This window comes from Cannabis sativa, chromosome X (genome assembly GCF_029168945.1).
Source record: "Cannabis sativa cultivar Pink pepper isolate KNU-18-1 chromosome X, ASM2916894v1, whole genome shotgun sequence".
In the NCBI taxonomy this organism is placed as follows: domain Eukaryota; kingdom Viridiplantae; phylum Streptophyta; class Magnoliopsida; order Rosales; family Cannabaceae; genus Cannabis; species Cannabis sativa.
The window spans coordinates 44516349-44532495 of record NC_083610.1 but is presented as its reverse complement, the minus strand read 5'-3'; the positions used below and the strand labels follow the sequence as shown (position 1 = coordinate 44532495).

Sequence of the window (16147 nt, the reverse complement as noted above, 5' to 3'; positions counted from 1 at the left end):
GTTTTTTTTTTAGATATGACGACATTATCTTTATGGTAAAAGTGTGAGATTTATATTGATCATAAGAGTTTCAAGTACTTTGTCACCCAGAAAAATTTAAACATGTGGTGGAGAAGATGGCTGGTTTTGGTTAAGGACTACGGTAGTGAGATTTTATATTACCCCGGGAAGGCCATCGATGGGGCCGATGTGTTGAGTAGGAAGAATTGCAGGCAAGTTTGTACTACTGTTCTGTTAGCCCTTAACTAGCCTTTGAAATGGTTAACGCAGAGATTGAAATTGTAGTTGGAAAGTTACACAGTTTAACACTTCAATTTGATTGATTAGAAAGAATCAGAAAAGCGTAATTGGAATATCCTGAATTAGTTGAGGTTTGAGGCGATGTAATGGCCGGTTGGCCTAAAGACTTTTTAGTTTCGAACAGTGGAATATTGTTATTTAAAGTTTGAGTTTGTGCTTTTAATGTTGAAGAGGTCAAGAAGAAGGTACTTGATGAAGTTTATACCACACCTTATTCATGGCATCCAGGAACCACCAAAATGTATCAGGACTTAAAACCCTATTTATGATGATATGGGATGAAAAGAGAAGTGGTGGATTATGGTTCAAGTGTTTAACCTGCCAGCAAATTAAAGCTTAACACCAAAGGCCGGCAGGGTTACTGCAATCTTTAGTCCTTCCAGAATGGAAGTGGGAGGACATTGCAATGGACTTTGTAACTGGTTTGCCTAGAACTACGGGGATGTATGATTCAGTATGGGTCATCGTGGACAGATTCACAAAATCGGCTCACTTTCTACCAGTGAAAGTTACATATTCAGTAGATCAGTATACTGAATTGTATGTGAAGGAGATAGTTCGTCTCCACGGAGCCCCTAAGTCTATTGTGTCAGATAGAGATCCAAAGTTCACATCGAAGTTTTGGGTGAGTCTTCAGGAGGCTATAGGTACCAAGTTAAAGTTTAGTACAGCCTTTCACCCTCAAACTGATGGTCAGTCGGAAAGAACTATCCAGATTTTGAAAGACCTACTGCGAGCCTGTGTCATGGACTTTGAGGGTTCATGGAGTAAGTACTTGCCTTTAATTGAATTCTCCTACAACAACAGTTACCAAAGTACAATAGGGATGGCTCCCTATGAGATGTTATATGGTAGAAAATGTCATTCTCCTATTCATTGGGACGAGACGGGAGAAAGGAAGTATCTGGGTTCAGAGTTAGTGCAGAGGACCAATGAAGCTATTGATAAGATCAAGGCTCGGATGCTTGCTTCTCAAAGCAGGCAGAAAAGTTATGCTGATCCGAAGCGCAGAGATATTACATTTCAGGTAGGGGAACATGTTTTCCTGCGAGTTTCACCATGAAGGGTATTAGGCGCTTCGGGAAGAAGGGTAAATTAAGCCCTAGGTTCATTGGGCCATTTCAGATACTCGAGAAGGTCGGGCAGGTAGCGTAACAACTAGCCTTATCACCAACATTAACAGCTGTTCATGACGTATTTCACATCTCTATGTTAAGGAAATACGTGTCAGACCCGACTCATGTCTTGAGTTATGAAGCCCTTGAACTACAATCAGACTTATCCTATGAAGAGCAACCTGTTCAAATTTTGGATAGGAAGGAAAAAGTTCTTCGAAACAAGACTATTGCACTGGTTAAGGTGCTCTGGAGGAACAGTAAGGTGGAAGAAACCACCTGGGAATTGGAGTCAGATATGAGAACTCAACATCCAGAGCTATTCAGGTTAGATTTCGGGGACGAAATCCTATTAACGGGGGGATAATTGTAATGACCGCTCTAGTAATATGGATTAGAAAAGGCAATTAGCACTAATTTTTATTATTTTATTATTATTTGTGAATTAATTTTAAATGTGGACCCCAATATTTAGAAATAAATATTAGAATTATAATTTCTCAATTTTGGAGATTTTATTAAACTCTAGGGGTATTATTTAGCTTATATGTGAAATATGTTAATTTTGTAATTTTTGCTCAGCGACAACGGAAAATGCGATGGATGGCTAAATTGATCACATGGGTAAGTTTAGAACCTTATTTCATAATGGGAAATATTTTAGAGAAAATATTTTATCGGGATTGAGCGGGGATATGGAGTTTGACCATTTTACCCCTAGTCTTGAAAATACCCTAGTTTTATGAGTAAGGGCATTTTAGTAATTTGCCAAGGGGGGAGTAGGTGGCAGCCTAGGGTTGTGACACCTAGTAGTTTAATCAACTCAGCAAGGAATTAATCAATTAATTCCCTTTTCATTTGAAATAGAAAATGAAAGAAAAAGTCAACCTAGAACTCTCTTTTTCTCTTCCTCTCTTTCGGCTGAGGCAAATCCAAGGCAAGGGCATCATTTTTTCTTCCATTTCTCTGGAAATTATCAAGGATTCAAGGTTGTAGTAAGTGAGGTAAACCCTAGAAACCTTTATCTTTTGAGTTATGAGTTTTTTAGTTGAGTTTATTTTGGTTTCAAGCATGATTTTGATTTATGGTGGCTGTTAAGTTTAGAAATGGTTAGGGTTAGATTTTTATGCTCAATATTGGTTGATTAAGGGTTCTAGTAGTTAACTTTGATGCTTGGTGTTGGTTTTAAGCAAGCTTGAGTTTTGAAACTCAAGCTTTGAGCTTTAATGACATAAATTGAATTATTGGTTTGTTCTGTGATTTGTTGGTCGGAAATTATATGATGTGTTATATGCATTTCTTACTGAGTCTGTTGACTCACAGTTTCTACTTTCATGTGTAGGTAAGGGAAAGGCTATGACTGAACAGGAGTGAACCCGAGCTCAGATGGGATTGTACATGTCAAGCGGCGCGACCTGGAGTGTTCGGTCTCGGGACATCTGGGAGTTATATTTTGAAAGTCGCTGTGCGACCTGAAAATTATGTATTTTGAAATGTAAAGTTTAAAAAGTAAATTTTACGAAGTTTGAAATCGGGATCCCGAGATTTGTAAATATTATATTATATTACAAAGTTTAATATTTAAAGCAAAAGTTTTAATTTGACACGTTTTTCGAGAAATTCTTTGATTAGCAAAGATTGCACAATAATTGAAAAAGCACTGTAGCGTGCCTTAGTATTAGGGCGTTACATATGGGCAACACAAACATTAAGAACAGGTGAGAACACTAGATATCACAAATATGTAGATAACACATGATGCGAATAAAAAAGCACAACAAAGCACAAAAGAACAAAAAAGTTTTGACACATAATCGAGATACAGATATAGCAAATGCAAGTCATAAAATTTTCGAGGTGTCAAGCTGCATGTTTAGATAGGAACATTGAAGAAAGTCCACAAATTAAAATCATTGAGCAAATGCATATGCTAACATAGCCTTGAACCATTTCCCATCACCCATAAAGATAGACCAAAATCCAAACCAAAGCCCACCACAATTTTGATTATGTTTAAAGTTAAAACAAACAGAAAACTCGAAAAAACAAATAAAAAAGCTACCTGATGACATCCACAATAATCATCTTGTTAATTACAAAATTTATGAGCAAACAGTGTTGATGGCAAAAAGGATACTAACCCAACTTCTTGTGTATAACTTGATAGCAACAGTATTAGTTTTCATCCTGATATCAAGAAAATTCAAGAAAGGAAAGCTAAATGACACGTTAAACAAAGGTAGTAACCAAAGTAAAAAGGGAACAATGACTATGATACACCAATGCTGTTATCGAAACACCACCACTATTGCAGGCCACCTATTAGTTCACCGAAGTCAAATAAGTAATGAAAGAAACAACAGATAACCAAATAAGAAAGAACATATGCGGAGAGTGAGAAACAAATTAATTTTATAAACGATGAGTTGAAAAAACAAACGACACGTAAGCAAGAAAACCAAGGATGTATATCTAAATCCAGATCCCAAATATAAAACAAAGATGGCAACATATGCAATGATAATGGAGAGAATCACAAAACCCTCCATTGGTAAATAAATTTCCGCCTGCACGAACACATAAGAATTTCCACACTTCAAGAAAAGGCGCATAGATGCAAAATCTAAAGTCCCAGCTCAATATGCAAATAAAAAATTAGCAAAGTTCTGCATCAAGTTAGTGAAAATAAGCCATAGTATGACCTCCTATGTGAAGATAATGATGAACATATCTAACCCAATGCTGGGACGGGAGAAGATGCAGACACTAATTATGAGAATATTTTTTAAAAAGTTGAAGCCTGAAAAATTTGATGAACACCCCCAAGAAAAAACATGAACAAAAAATCACAATGTAGTGAAAGATAAAGTCATCTATTGAAAGATAATATGCCAAGTCAACTCCCTTTTGCTGGGACGGGAGAAGATGCAAACGCTAATTATGAGAACATTCTTCAGAAAAGCTGAATCCTGAAAAATCGTCGAACACCCCAATCAAAGACATGAACAAAAAATCACGAGATAGTGAAAGATAAAAGTCGTCTATTAAAAGATACTATGACAAGTTAACTCCCTTTTGTTGGCACTTGAGAAGATGCATACGCAGATTATGAGAATGTTCTTCAGAAAAGCTAAACCCTGAAAATTCGTCGAACACCCCAATCAAAGAAATGAACAAAAAATCACAAAGTAGTAAAAAATAAAAAGTCCTCTATTTAACTTCCTTTTGCTGAGACTGGGCAAGATTCAAACACTAATCATGAGAATATTCTTTAGAAAAACTGAACCCTAAAAATTCGAAAAACACCCAAAGCAAAGACATGAACAAAAAATCACAATGTAGCGAAAGATAAAAAGTCATCTATTGGAAGATACTATGCCAAGTTAACTCCCTTTTGCTAGGACTGGAGATAATGTAAACGCTGATTATGAGAATATTCTTCAAAAAAGTTGAACCCTGAAAAATCGTCGAACACCCCATGTAAAGATATTCACAAAAAATCACAATGTAGTGAGAAAAAAAGTTGTGTATTGAAAGATACTATGCCAAGTTAACTCCCTTTTGTTGGGACTGGAGAAGATGCATACACTAATTATGAGAATATTCTTAAGAAAAGTTGAACACTGAAAAATGAACAAAAAATCACAATGGAGTGAAAGAAAAAAAGACGTCTATTGAAAGATACTATGACTGGAGGAATATTCTTGAGAAAAGTTGAACCCTAAAAAATCGTCAAACACCACAAAGAAATTAACAAATCACAATGTAGTGAATGATAAAAAGTCATCTATTATAATGATTCTATAAAAAGTTAACTCCCTTTTGCTGAAAAATCGTCGAACACCCCAAGCAAAAAACATGAACAAAACATCACAATGTAGTGAAAGATAAAGAGTCGTCTATTGAAAGATACTATGTCAAGTTAACTCCCTTTTGTTGGGATTTGGAGAAGATGCAAACAGTAATTATGAAAACATTCTTCAGAAAAGTTGAACCCTGAAATCAATCAAAAACCCCAAGCAAAGACTTGAACAAAAAATCACAATGTAGTGAGGTAAAAAGTCGTCTATTTAAAGATATTATGACAAGTTAACTCCCTTTTGTTGGGACGGGAAAAAATGCAAACACCAATTATGAGAATATTCTTCAGAAAAGCTGAACCCTGAAAATTCATTGAACACCCCAAGCAGAGACATGAACAAAAAATCACAATGTAGTGAAAGAAAAAAAAATAGTCTATTAAAAGATAACTACGACAAGTTAACTCCCTTTTGCTAGGACCGGAAGAATATTCTTGAGAAAAGCTGAACCCTAAAAATCTTCGAACACCCCAAGCAAAGAAATTAACAAAAAATCACAATGTAATAAAAGATAAAAAGTCAACTATTGAAAGATACTATGACAAGTTAACTCCCTTTTGTTGGGGCTGAAAGAGAATCAAACGCTAATTATAAGAATACTCTTGAGAAAAGCTGAACCCTGTAAAATCATCAAACACCCTAAACAAAAAACACGAACAAAAAATAACAATGTAGTGAAAGATAAAGAATCGTCCATTGAAAGATACTATGTCAAGTTAACTCCCTTTTGTTAGGACTGGAGAAGATGCAAACACTAATTATGAAAATATTCTTCAGAAAAGTTGAACCCTGAAAATTAGTCAAACACCCCAAGCAAAGACATGAACAAAAATTCACAATGTAGTGAAAGATAAAAAATCATCTATTAAAAGATACTATGACAAGTTAACTCCCTTTTGCTGGGACTGGAGCAGTTGCAGACACCAACTATGTGAATATTTTTCAAAACAGTTGAACCCCAAAAATTCATTGAACACCCCAAGCAGAGACTTGAACAAAAAATCACAATGTAATGAAAAAAAAAAATTGTCATTTAAAAGATGTTATGACAAGTTATTTCTTTTTCGCAGGGACTCAAGAAGATGCAGATACTAATTATGAGAATATTCTTAAGAAAAGCTGAACCCTGAAAACACCCAAGCAAAGACATAAAAAAAACACAATGTAGTGAAAAGGTAATAAAACATAATGAACAAAAGGAAAGGTAATTAAAAAAGATGATATGTCAAACCCAAAAAGATGAAAAGCTACAATTTTGAATAACTTGACTTCGAAAAAACAAAATGAAAGAATAAGGTTGGTGAAGACATTCATAGACATTTATAAAACAATCCATCCAGTAAAGAAGGCCCAATGACCATCACCTGAAACTAACGTATTTAAAAAAATGAAATCAAAAATTAAGCAAGATGAAAAGACTACGCAAAACAGACTGAAATTTTGAGATGATTAAATATAAATCTCTCCCATGCATAAAAACCAATCAAGAACAAAGTTGTCAAGTAAATATTAAACAGACACAAGACAATCGTTGCAGCCAAAGACATCCTCTCAAACAAGTGCACCATGAAAGACTAAAACCTAAGAGCCTGAATAATGAAAAATTATGCATGAAGTTGACAAGTTTCAATTTTATATTTAGCAGAAACTTCCACAGTATGAATAAAAGAGAGAACACATACTTAATCATAAGCAAAAAACGAAAACAAACATGAAAGAAACAAATAAAAGGTTATTTGGACCAAGAAACTACCCACGAAATATTAAAGGAATCAATCATCTTCCTAAAGCTTGTAAATTGCCAACAAAGATCCTGAAATTAACAAAAAATAAATAAAATATACAAGCAATAGCTTGCATGTACCTGAAAAAAAAAATTAGGGAAAGACAAAAAGCTTCAACAAAAATTAAAATAAATGACTTTTCAAACCTCCAATGAAATCATGCTTGCTTCCCCACATAAGAACTGCTGGCCTCCCATAATTTTTGATAAATATGATCAATTTATGTATTAATATTTTTAAATTGATTCTTTAAATCATTGATTAGTGTGATTTTAATTTGTTAGGCTATTTTAAAGACTATTCATGCATTTAGAGTCTTTTAGAGGGCTTTTAGCATATTTTGGTGGAAAATAGTGGAAGCCGATCTCAATTTTACAAGGCAGAACTTAATTGTAAATTCGGATAACCTTAGAGGCAGAACTGGACTTGGAGCTCAACATGAAAGTTTTAGATCTCGTTCTTAGCTTTCAAGAACATCTTGAATCGTCCAATTCCGGGTAATATCGCGAGAGTTATGACTAAAATACTATCAGTTATCACAGTAAGAAATTTCTGAAAAAAAAAATAGCGAATATATAGTTTTTAAAGTAAAATTGCGATTTATTTCTTTATTTAAAAAAATGAATTATCTTTTCTTTTAGTGAAATATTTCTCTGAGTTTCTCTCTCTAATTTTTCCTTTTAGAATTATTCAATTTGTGGCCTAAGAGGTCCTATTTATAGTGCTTGTATATAAATCAATCCTCTTGGAATTAAGATTCTATTTATAGTGCTTGAAAAGATAAATAAATCCTCTTAGAATTGAGATTCTATTTATAGTATTAACAAATATTTCACTAAAAGAAAAGATAATTCATCTTTTGAAATAAAGATAAAAAAATCGCAACTCTACTTGAAAAGCTTTCTTTATTTTCACTATCTTTTTTTTTTTTTTTGAAATTCCTGCGATGACTGATAGTATTTTAGCCATAACTCTCTCAATATTACCGGAATTGAACGATTCAAGATATTCTAAAAAGCTAAGAATGAGATCTAAAACCTTCATGTTGAGCTCCAAGTCCAATTCTGCCTCTCAGGTCGTCCAAATTTGCAATTAAGTTCCGCCTTGTAAAATCGAGCTCCTCAGCTTCCACTATTTTCCACCAAAATATGCTAAAAGCCCTCCAAAAGACTCTAAATGCATGAATAGTCTTTAAAATACCCTAACAAATTAAAATCACACTAATCAAAGATTTAAAGAATCAATTTAAAAATATTAATACATAAATTAAATTTTCTTATAAGACAAATATGAACTCATCACATCACCTACAAATAAAATGAGCAAATGGTATACAAATAGGTGATCAATGCCAAAAAGAAAAAGAGAAAAAATTGATCGTTAAGTCGTAAGAGAATTCTTAATTATTGTATAATAAATTTATTACACATTGCCTTCACATAACACCTTGTGGCATAACACCCGTTTTTGTTCCGTATAAAAAACTTCATATGGTCAAGAAGATTATAACATAATTTGAGAGTGACCGATTGCAAACAAATTGATAAGTAGCTTGTTTAACATTGCATAGCTTTTTCATTTTTACTTTTGTAGGGTCAACATTGCATAGCTTGGTTATTGTAGTGATTATTAATGTTTTCAGCCTCATTGATTACTAGACTTCAAATTCTATCAAGAGTAAGCTATGTATCGTGTGGCTAACCAAGTATAAAATGTCAAGTAAAAAGTAAAATATATTTGGTTGCAGTCAGTTAAATAAATGCCAGTTTTATCAACACACACAGGGTCAATAATAAAGATACACAGTTCGGGAGAAAACATAATTAGTAACATGACAAGAGCAATAAGGTACAAAAAGAATCATTCTTAAAACATAGGTTCATATCTTGTAACATGTAAGCTTTCAAAATCACCACACAGCTTCAAACATCAAAGGTGCTTCACAACTTCAAACGTCAAGTGTTTGATCAAATAACACACTGTCACAAATAGTCTAAAACCAAACATCAAATGTGTTTCACAACTTCAAACGTCAACTGTTTAATCAAATAACACGACACTGTCAACAATAATCTCTAACCAAATATACCAGTCCCAGATACATTCAACAAAGCCATTCAGAAACAGAACGATCAAAGAATACACAACACCACCTTCTCCAAATAAAGTTTGATCAAAGAGAAAACATTACCACCAATCGAATGTCAATTCACCGGTTTTTCTATTAATATATAACTCCCCTGAGCATTTGAAGATAGAATAACGTAGCTTGAAGACTATCGCATCCTAAAATGAAGTCCAAACCGAAACTAGATACCATCAAACATTGAATTTCATAAAGTCCACCATCTCATTAACTTGGAAGATCATAAATCAGATTAAAACCAAATATCTAACCTCGTAACAAGAAACAGATGGCCGAGCATAACAAGTTGATGGGCAATAACAGTAGACGATGCCTTGCACTGTATATATCAGAATTTACTGGGAACAAACGAAAGATCTCAAAAACTCAACAACCAAATATTCAACTTTATAGTGAGAAACATTTGACATTGCATTGAGAGCTTCCAACCAAACAAAGTAGATTAATTCATGAAACCAACTTCCTTACAAATGAGTACACAATGGAGTTCCAAGTCCAAATTCATAGGCTATTCAGAAGAAAGTCAAGGTTGCATATCAAAAATCCAGATTCCTAAATATAAGCAAAAGATCAACATCATCTGCAATAATCATAGAGATAGATAACCACAAAACCCTCTGTAGTTAAAATAAACTATTAATTCATGAAACCAATTTCCTTACAAATGAGTATACAATGGAGTTCCAAGTCCAAGTTCATAGGCTATTCAGAAGAAATTCAAGGTCGCATATCAAAAATCCAGATTCCTAAATATAAACAAAAGATCGACATCATCTGCAATGATGATAGAGATAGATAACCACAAAACCCTCTGTAGTTAAAATAAACTATTAGCTTCCAACACAATACAAAAATTATACCAAACAGATCTCCGCACTTCAAGAAGAGGAACAGTTACAAAATCCGATGTCACAGCTAATGGTGCAAATTAAGCTTGTGGACTATGACCTCATATGAAAAGATGATGATGAAAGATATCTAACCCACGCTGCTAGGACTAGAGAAGAGGAAAATTCATATGATGAAAAATACACTGTAGCAGATGATGAAAAACCTCCAGTAGCACCACTATCACTTTAAGCCTTGAAAAAACATTTAATGACCTAATATGAGAGAATTCAGAAAATACTTGGAATCCTATATTTCCGACAATATATCAAAGGGAGACCAAAGAATAAGTAAACATATAACTAAAGTTTGAGAAGGGAACACCACCACCACAGGAAGCATCCATATGAGTACCGAAAAATTGATGCATTTACACGAGGAAATACTATCATATAGGGAGAAAAAAAAGTCAATTCGACAATGAGAAGTATATAAAACTAGTGCTGTTATTTTTCAACAAAATAGGTCTGTTGCAGGAATACCAATCTTGACTCTGGGAAACCTTGCTTGGTATCTCCATAAGAACTGCAATGATGTTCAAAGTGCAAAACAAGAAAATTCAAAAAAGAAAGTAAAACTATACATCATATAAGTTAAAAAGTGAGAAGGGAACACCACTATCACAAATAAGCACTGAAAGAAAAAAAAATTGATGCGTTTACCTAATCAGAAAATACTATCAATACTTTCATATAACTCGCATCCTTCTTTGATCATGGATCCCCAAGGAAAAGTTTAACTGATAGTAATAAAGACACTTTTAAAATAATTTAACCCAGGTAAAACAAAAATTGGCCATACAATATGTATAGATCAAAATTTCCAAACATGTATATAGATACACATGCAAAGTACCAACTGTAAGTCAAACCATTGGTGATGTAAGTCAAACCACCGTAGAAAATATCTGGAAATCATACCTAGACGTCCAAAACTAAATATATGACCTTTTAATGTGAAGGTCCAACTGCCTTCCAAGGTTAGAGTCTGGCTTAAATAGACTCGATAATACAATTGAAGCCTTAGACGCATCCAAATTTTGATAATATTCTTGAGTGAAAAAAGAGTCCTTAAAATTCACTGAACACCTAAAGAAAAGACAAGAACCAAAAATCTCACAAAGACGGAAGCTAAATTTAAAAAAAAAAAACACTAGTTCAGGACAACTCCCTTCAAATGTTAGATTCTTGCATAAATAGACACGATAAAACAATTGAAGCCTTAGTCACATCCGTGCCTTAAAATATTGAAGAGTCCTGAAAATTCATTGAACACCCAAAACAAAAAACATGAACCAAAATCTCACAAAGACCGAAGAAGAAATTAAAACGAAACTCAAATCTACGACAACTCCCTTCCAAGGTTAGATTCTAGCTTAAATAGACCAAATAAAACAATTAAAGCCTTAGTCTCATCCATGTCTCAAATTATTCTTGAGTGAAAGAAGAGTCCTGAAAATTCATTGAACACCAAAAACAAAAGACATGAACCAAAAATCTCACAAAGAACGAAGATGAAGAAAAAAGGAAACACTAGTCGAAGACAACTCCCTTCCAAGGCTAGATTCTTGTTTAAATAGACCCAATAAAACAATTGAAGCCTTTGTCGCTTTAAAATATTCTTGAGTGAAAGAAGAGTCCTAAAAATTCATTGAACACCCAAACAAAAGGCAAAAACGAAAAATCTCATAAACAACGAAGCTAAAGTTAAAAGGAAATAGTAGTTCAGAACAACTCCCTTCCAAAGATAGATTCTTGCTTAACTCGAATGGATAAAATGATTGAAGCCTTAGTCAGTTTAAAATACTCGAGTGAAAGAAGAGTCCTGAAAATTCATTGAACGCCCAAAACAAAAGACATGAACCCTAAACCCTTGAAGCCTTTATCGCTTTAAAATATTCTTGAGTGAAAGAAGAGTCCTAAAAATTCATTGAACACCCAAACAAAAGGCATAAACGAAAAATCTCATAAACAACGAAGCTAAAGTTAAAAGGAAATAGTAGTTCAAAACAACTCCCTTCCAAAGATAGATTCTTGCTCAACTCGAATGGATAAAATGATTGAAGCCTTAGTCAGTTTAAAATACTCGAGTGAAAGAAGAGTCCTGAAAATTCATTGAACGCCCAAAACAAAAGACATGAACCAAAGATCTCACAAAGACCGAAGATAAAGTTAAAATGAAACACTAGTCAGGGACAACTCCCTTCCAAGGTTGGATTATTAAAGCCTTAGTCACTTTAAAATATTCTTGAGTGAAGGAAGACTCCTGAAAATTTATTAAACACCCAAAACAAAAGGCATGAGCAAAAAACCTCACAAACAACGAAGCTAAAGTTGAAAGCAAACACTAGTTCAGTACAACTCCCTTCCAACGTTAGATTATTGCTTGATTAAGCGTCGCTTTAATATTCTTACAGTAAAAGAAGAGTCTTGAAAATTCATTGAACACATTGAAGACATGAACCAAAAATCTCACAAAGGCTAAAGTTAAAAGGAAACATTACTCCAAGACAATTCCCTCCAAGGTTAGATTCTTGTGATCCGATAAAAGAATGGAAGCCTTAGTTGCATATTTTAAGATACTCTTGAGTGATAGAAGAGTCTTGAAAATTCACGAAGCTGAAGTTAAAAGGAAACACTAGTCCAATACAGCTCCCTTCCATGGTTAGATTCATGCTTAAATAGAATCTACATAACAAATGAAGCCTTAGTTGCTTTATAATATTCTTGGGTGAAAGAAGAGTCAAAATAAAAGGCATGAACCAAAAATCTCACTATAACCGAAGCTATAAAAGAAAACACTAGTCCAATACATATGCATATGCTAAGATGGACAACATAATAAGAATTGAAATAATCATTTTACACAGAAAAAACCTTGACCCATTCTCTCAATCACCTAAAATAATGAAAACAGAAAGAAATTCGAACTGACGAACAGAAGGAGAGATAAAAGAATAACATTCCAAACCCATAAGGATGAAAGGCCGCAGTTAATCAGCACAACCTGAAAATTCAATTGAATATAAGTATGTCAAACCTTAAATGAATCAATGATCACTACTACTTTCAGCGATGAAGATAATCAGTACTCCTACTACTCCTGGAGATTGCCTAGTACGGAAATTAAGTCAAGGTTTCAACCATTTATGTTCGTTCTGATGATCATGAAAGATTAGATTTATTAATCTTGATCTAATTCTAATTATTAATGAATAACAATGAAACTTGTGAAGGATTGATACCAGGCGTAATTGCAATCAACCAAAAGAAACCCTAAATATTAATCCAAACTCCAAACGAAACCGATCAAGAACCAAATCGACCTAATCAAAATCACAACACTAACCGATCAGCGAAAAATCGCGAGAGAGAGCGATAAGACCCCATTCTGAAAAGTTGCTTCAATATGATGTGAAAATAAAAATTGAACCCAGGGGTGCTATTTATAGCAAAAGGACGTATAAATGGACGGCCAAGATTAAGTTATCATGAATCTATCTGAACGGTTGAGAATGAAGGTTGTGAATGTCTTCTAATTTAAGTTGAATTATATTTTTGGAATAGGCGGTGGAATTTTAACAAATAAAAACTTAATAATAATTAACGCAGTTTTCTTTCTATTTTAATTTTAATTTTACTTGATAACTAAGATTTTTTTATCTTTTTATTTTCCTTTTTTTAAAGTAAACAGCTGTATGATTTCAAAAAAAAAAAAAAGTAAACAGCTGTATAAGATAAGAATGATTAAAATAATTATGATGTATTTTATTATTTTATTTAATTTAATTACTTAATTTACTTTGATATTTTTTTTTTTTGAGATAAAGTGGTGACATTTTATTAGTAAATTGAATCAACCATTACAATGTTTAAAAGATTATTCGGAGCAGTACTCTCGGTGAACATACGAACTGAGTGAAAACAAGAGCTGCGAGCCATATAATGGACAGTCTTGTTAGCAGAACGTTTAACAAATTGAATCTGAACAAATTTTAAAGAATCAAGCAACTCTTTGCACTCTTGAATCACCACGCCAAAGGAATATTTTACTTCGATATTTTAAGTATGATAATTGTTAAAAAAATTGATACCCATTTTGTTTACTTAAATTAGGTTTTGATAGAAATATTTTATTTATCTAATTTTACATTTTCAAAATATATTATAAAAATCTCCTGCGAGACTATTCATTAATATATATATACTAGAAGAAAGTTACGTGCAAAGCACGTATACTTAGTTTTATGTTAGGTGCTCTATAATTTAATTGAGAAAGATTCAATAAATAATCATATAATTTAAAATGGTTTAAAAACTAATTTTAATTAGTGTGTTGGATTATTTGAAAATCAATAGTGAAAAGTCAAATTTAAAATTTGCAGAAAGAGAAGAGGAGAATGAAGATTAGCTTGAAATATATTTAAAAAATAATAATGCTACACACTTACTATGGACACTTAACTCGAACCGGTAATAAAATTATAAAGAATAGGGGTAGCAGGCATATAACTGGACACATGAAAGAAAGAATATAAAAAATAAGAAATATGATAGCTTCCAAATAATATTATAACAAAGCAGTGCTCTCCAAATTTATCTTAATATCATTCTTCTCTTGAAGCCTCTCATCAATCTCATAGCACTCCATGATAGATTCAAAAAAATATATGTGTTTATGTATATTTGGATTCAACAAAATATATGTGTTTATGTATATTTGTTTTGAGCAAATCAGTAAACATATATTTTCAACAAATTAACCCGATAAACTCAAGATCCACATATATATAGCTAAGTATTCAAATACAATTGTAAAATCTAAACTTAAAACTAAATCAAATGGACAATTCATGCTCAACTAAAGCTATATATATACTGTTATGATTACATCAACCCAAATATTCTTACTTACTATAACCGAATTATAAAAATTAAAAAGTATAATTTGAGATATATAGACTAAAATTATCCAAATAAATAAATAAATTAGTTACACATAGAATTATAAATGATACTTTTTTTAGAGTGTGTTTGAAGCTTATGTGAAATTTTTTGGATCTCTTCACTACTATTTTTTATCTTTATTTTTTTTTTGTATAAATATATATGTATATAGTAAATTTATATTAAAAAAATAAAAAAATATACGTACATATATTTTATTGTTGTTAATTAAATTCAAAATAGTATAGTAATAGAGAAAATTTAGAAATTAGATTTTATTATAAAATTTTATTTATTTAAAAAAATTAACTTTAATAAAAAAAAATTAGAAAAAATGAGAGATATACGTACAAGATTAGGTATATATATTTTGTTGGTTTTAATTAAATTCAAAATAGGATAGTAAATTTATGGTTTAAATAATATCACATGAGAACAATATTAATTCAAATATCAAATATCAATTTAAATGTGATTTGTTTTATTTTTATTTTATTATTTTATTATATATAAATAATATTTTATTATTTTATTAAATATAAATAAAAAGTCACACTCATGAATTTCTCATAAACCAAGAATTCAGTTATATAGGCACACTTTATATAGAATAGATATATTAATATTAATAATCTTTAATAAAAGAGTTTTTGAAAACAAAACTATTGGACCCTTACAAATGTTGAATATGTGATTTTGGTGAATAATTTAAAAAACTATTGAAATTTTCAACAAGAAAAACCTAAAAATAGAAAAAAAAAATATCAATATTATATTAATAAAGATTAATATTTCATTAAAAAAAAGGCTTAGAACCTAAAAATAGCAACTTTCTCTTTTCTATTTTACCGATTTTCAATGGGAAATTTCACTATTTGCCCTTAATAATATACCTCATATCAAAATTTATACCCTTCCTTAATTTGTACAAATTTAGTCCATTAATTACATGAACTTCCCATTTTACCCTTTTTTTTTTAAAAAAAAAATAAAATACCTAAAATCTGAAATGATGTTTCTCTCTCTTCCCTCTTCCCTCTCTCTCGTGCACCACTCTCTCTCTCTAGAAAAAAACTGAAAAATTTATCAAAAAATTTCCCCCTATCCG

General features: G+C 32.0%; 1 protein-coding gene and 1 long non-coding RNA gene across 14 annotated transcripts in view; one reads left to right on the top strand and one right to left on the bottom strand.

Moving 5' to 3' along the window:
- Positions 1-1941: 1941 nt before the first annotated feature.
- LOC115708854 (uncharacterized) lies at positions 1942-13527 on the bottom strand. Of its 13 annotated transcripts, none has more exons than XR_004010086.2 (6): positions 13442-13527; positions 9457-13099; positions 9251-9345; positions 7206-8366; positions 7029-7088; positions 1944-4552 (listed from the first exon to the last, which is right to left on the bottom strand). It is a non-coding gene; the product is annotated as an uncharacterized LOC115708854 (long non-coding RNA). The 13 variants fall into 13 exon arrangements; XR_009685353.1 differs by having other exon boundaries at positions 7033-7088; XR_009685351.1 differs by having other exon boundaries at positions 1942-4552; positions 7029-8366.
- A 2369-nt stretch (positions 13528-15896) lies between these two features.
- Positions 15897-16147, top strand: part of LOC133032197 (uncharacterized) — a 2630-nt gene continuing 2379 nt past the window's right edge. The window contains exon 1 of the mRNA XM_061106068.1: positions 15897-16147. This exon is cut by the window's right edge and continues 117 nt beyond it. The gene's annotated coding sequence lies outside the window, so the exon portion shown is untranslated.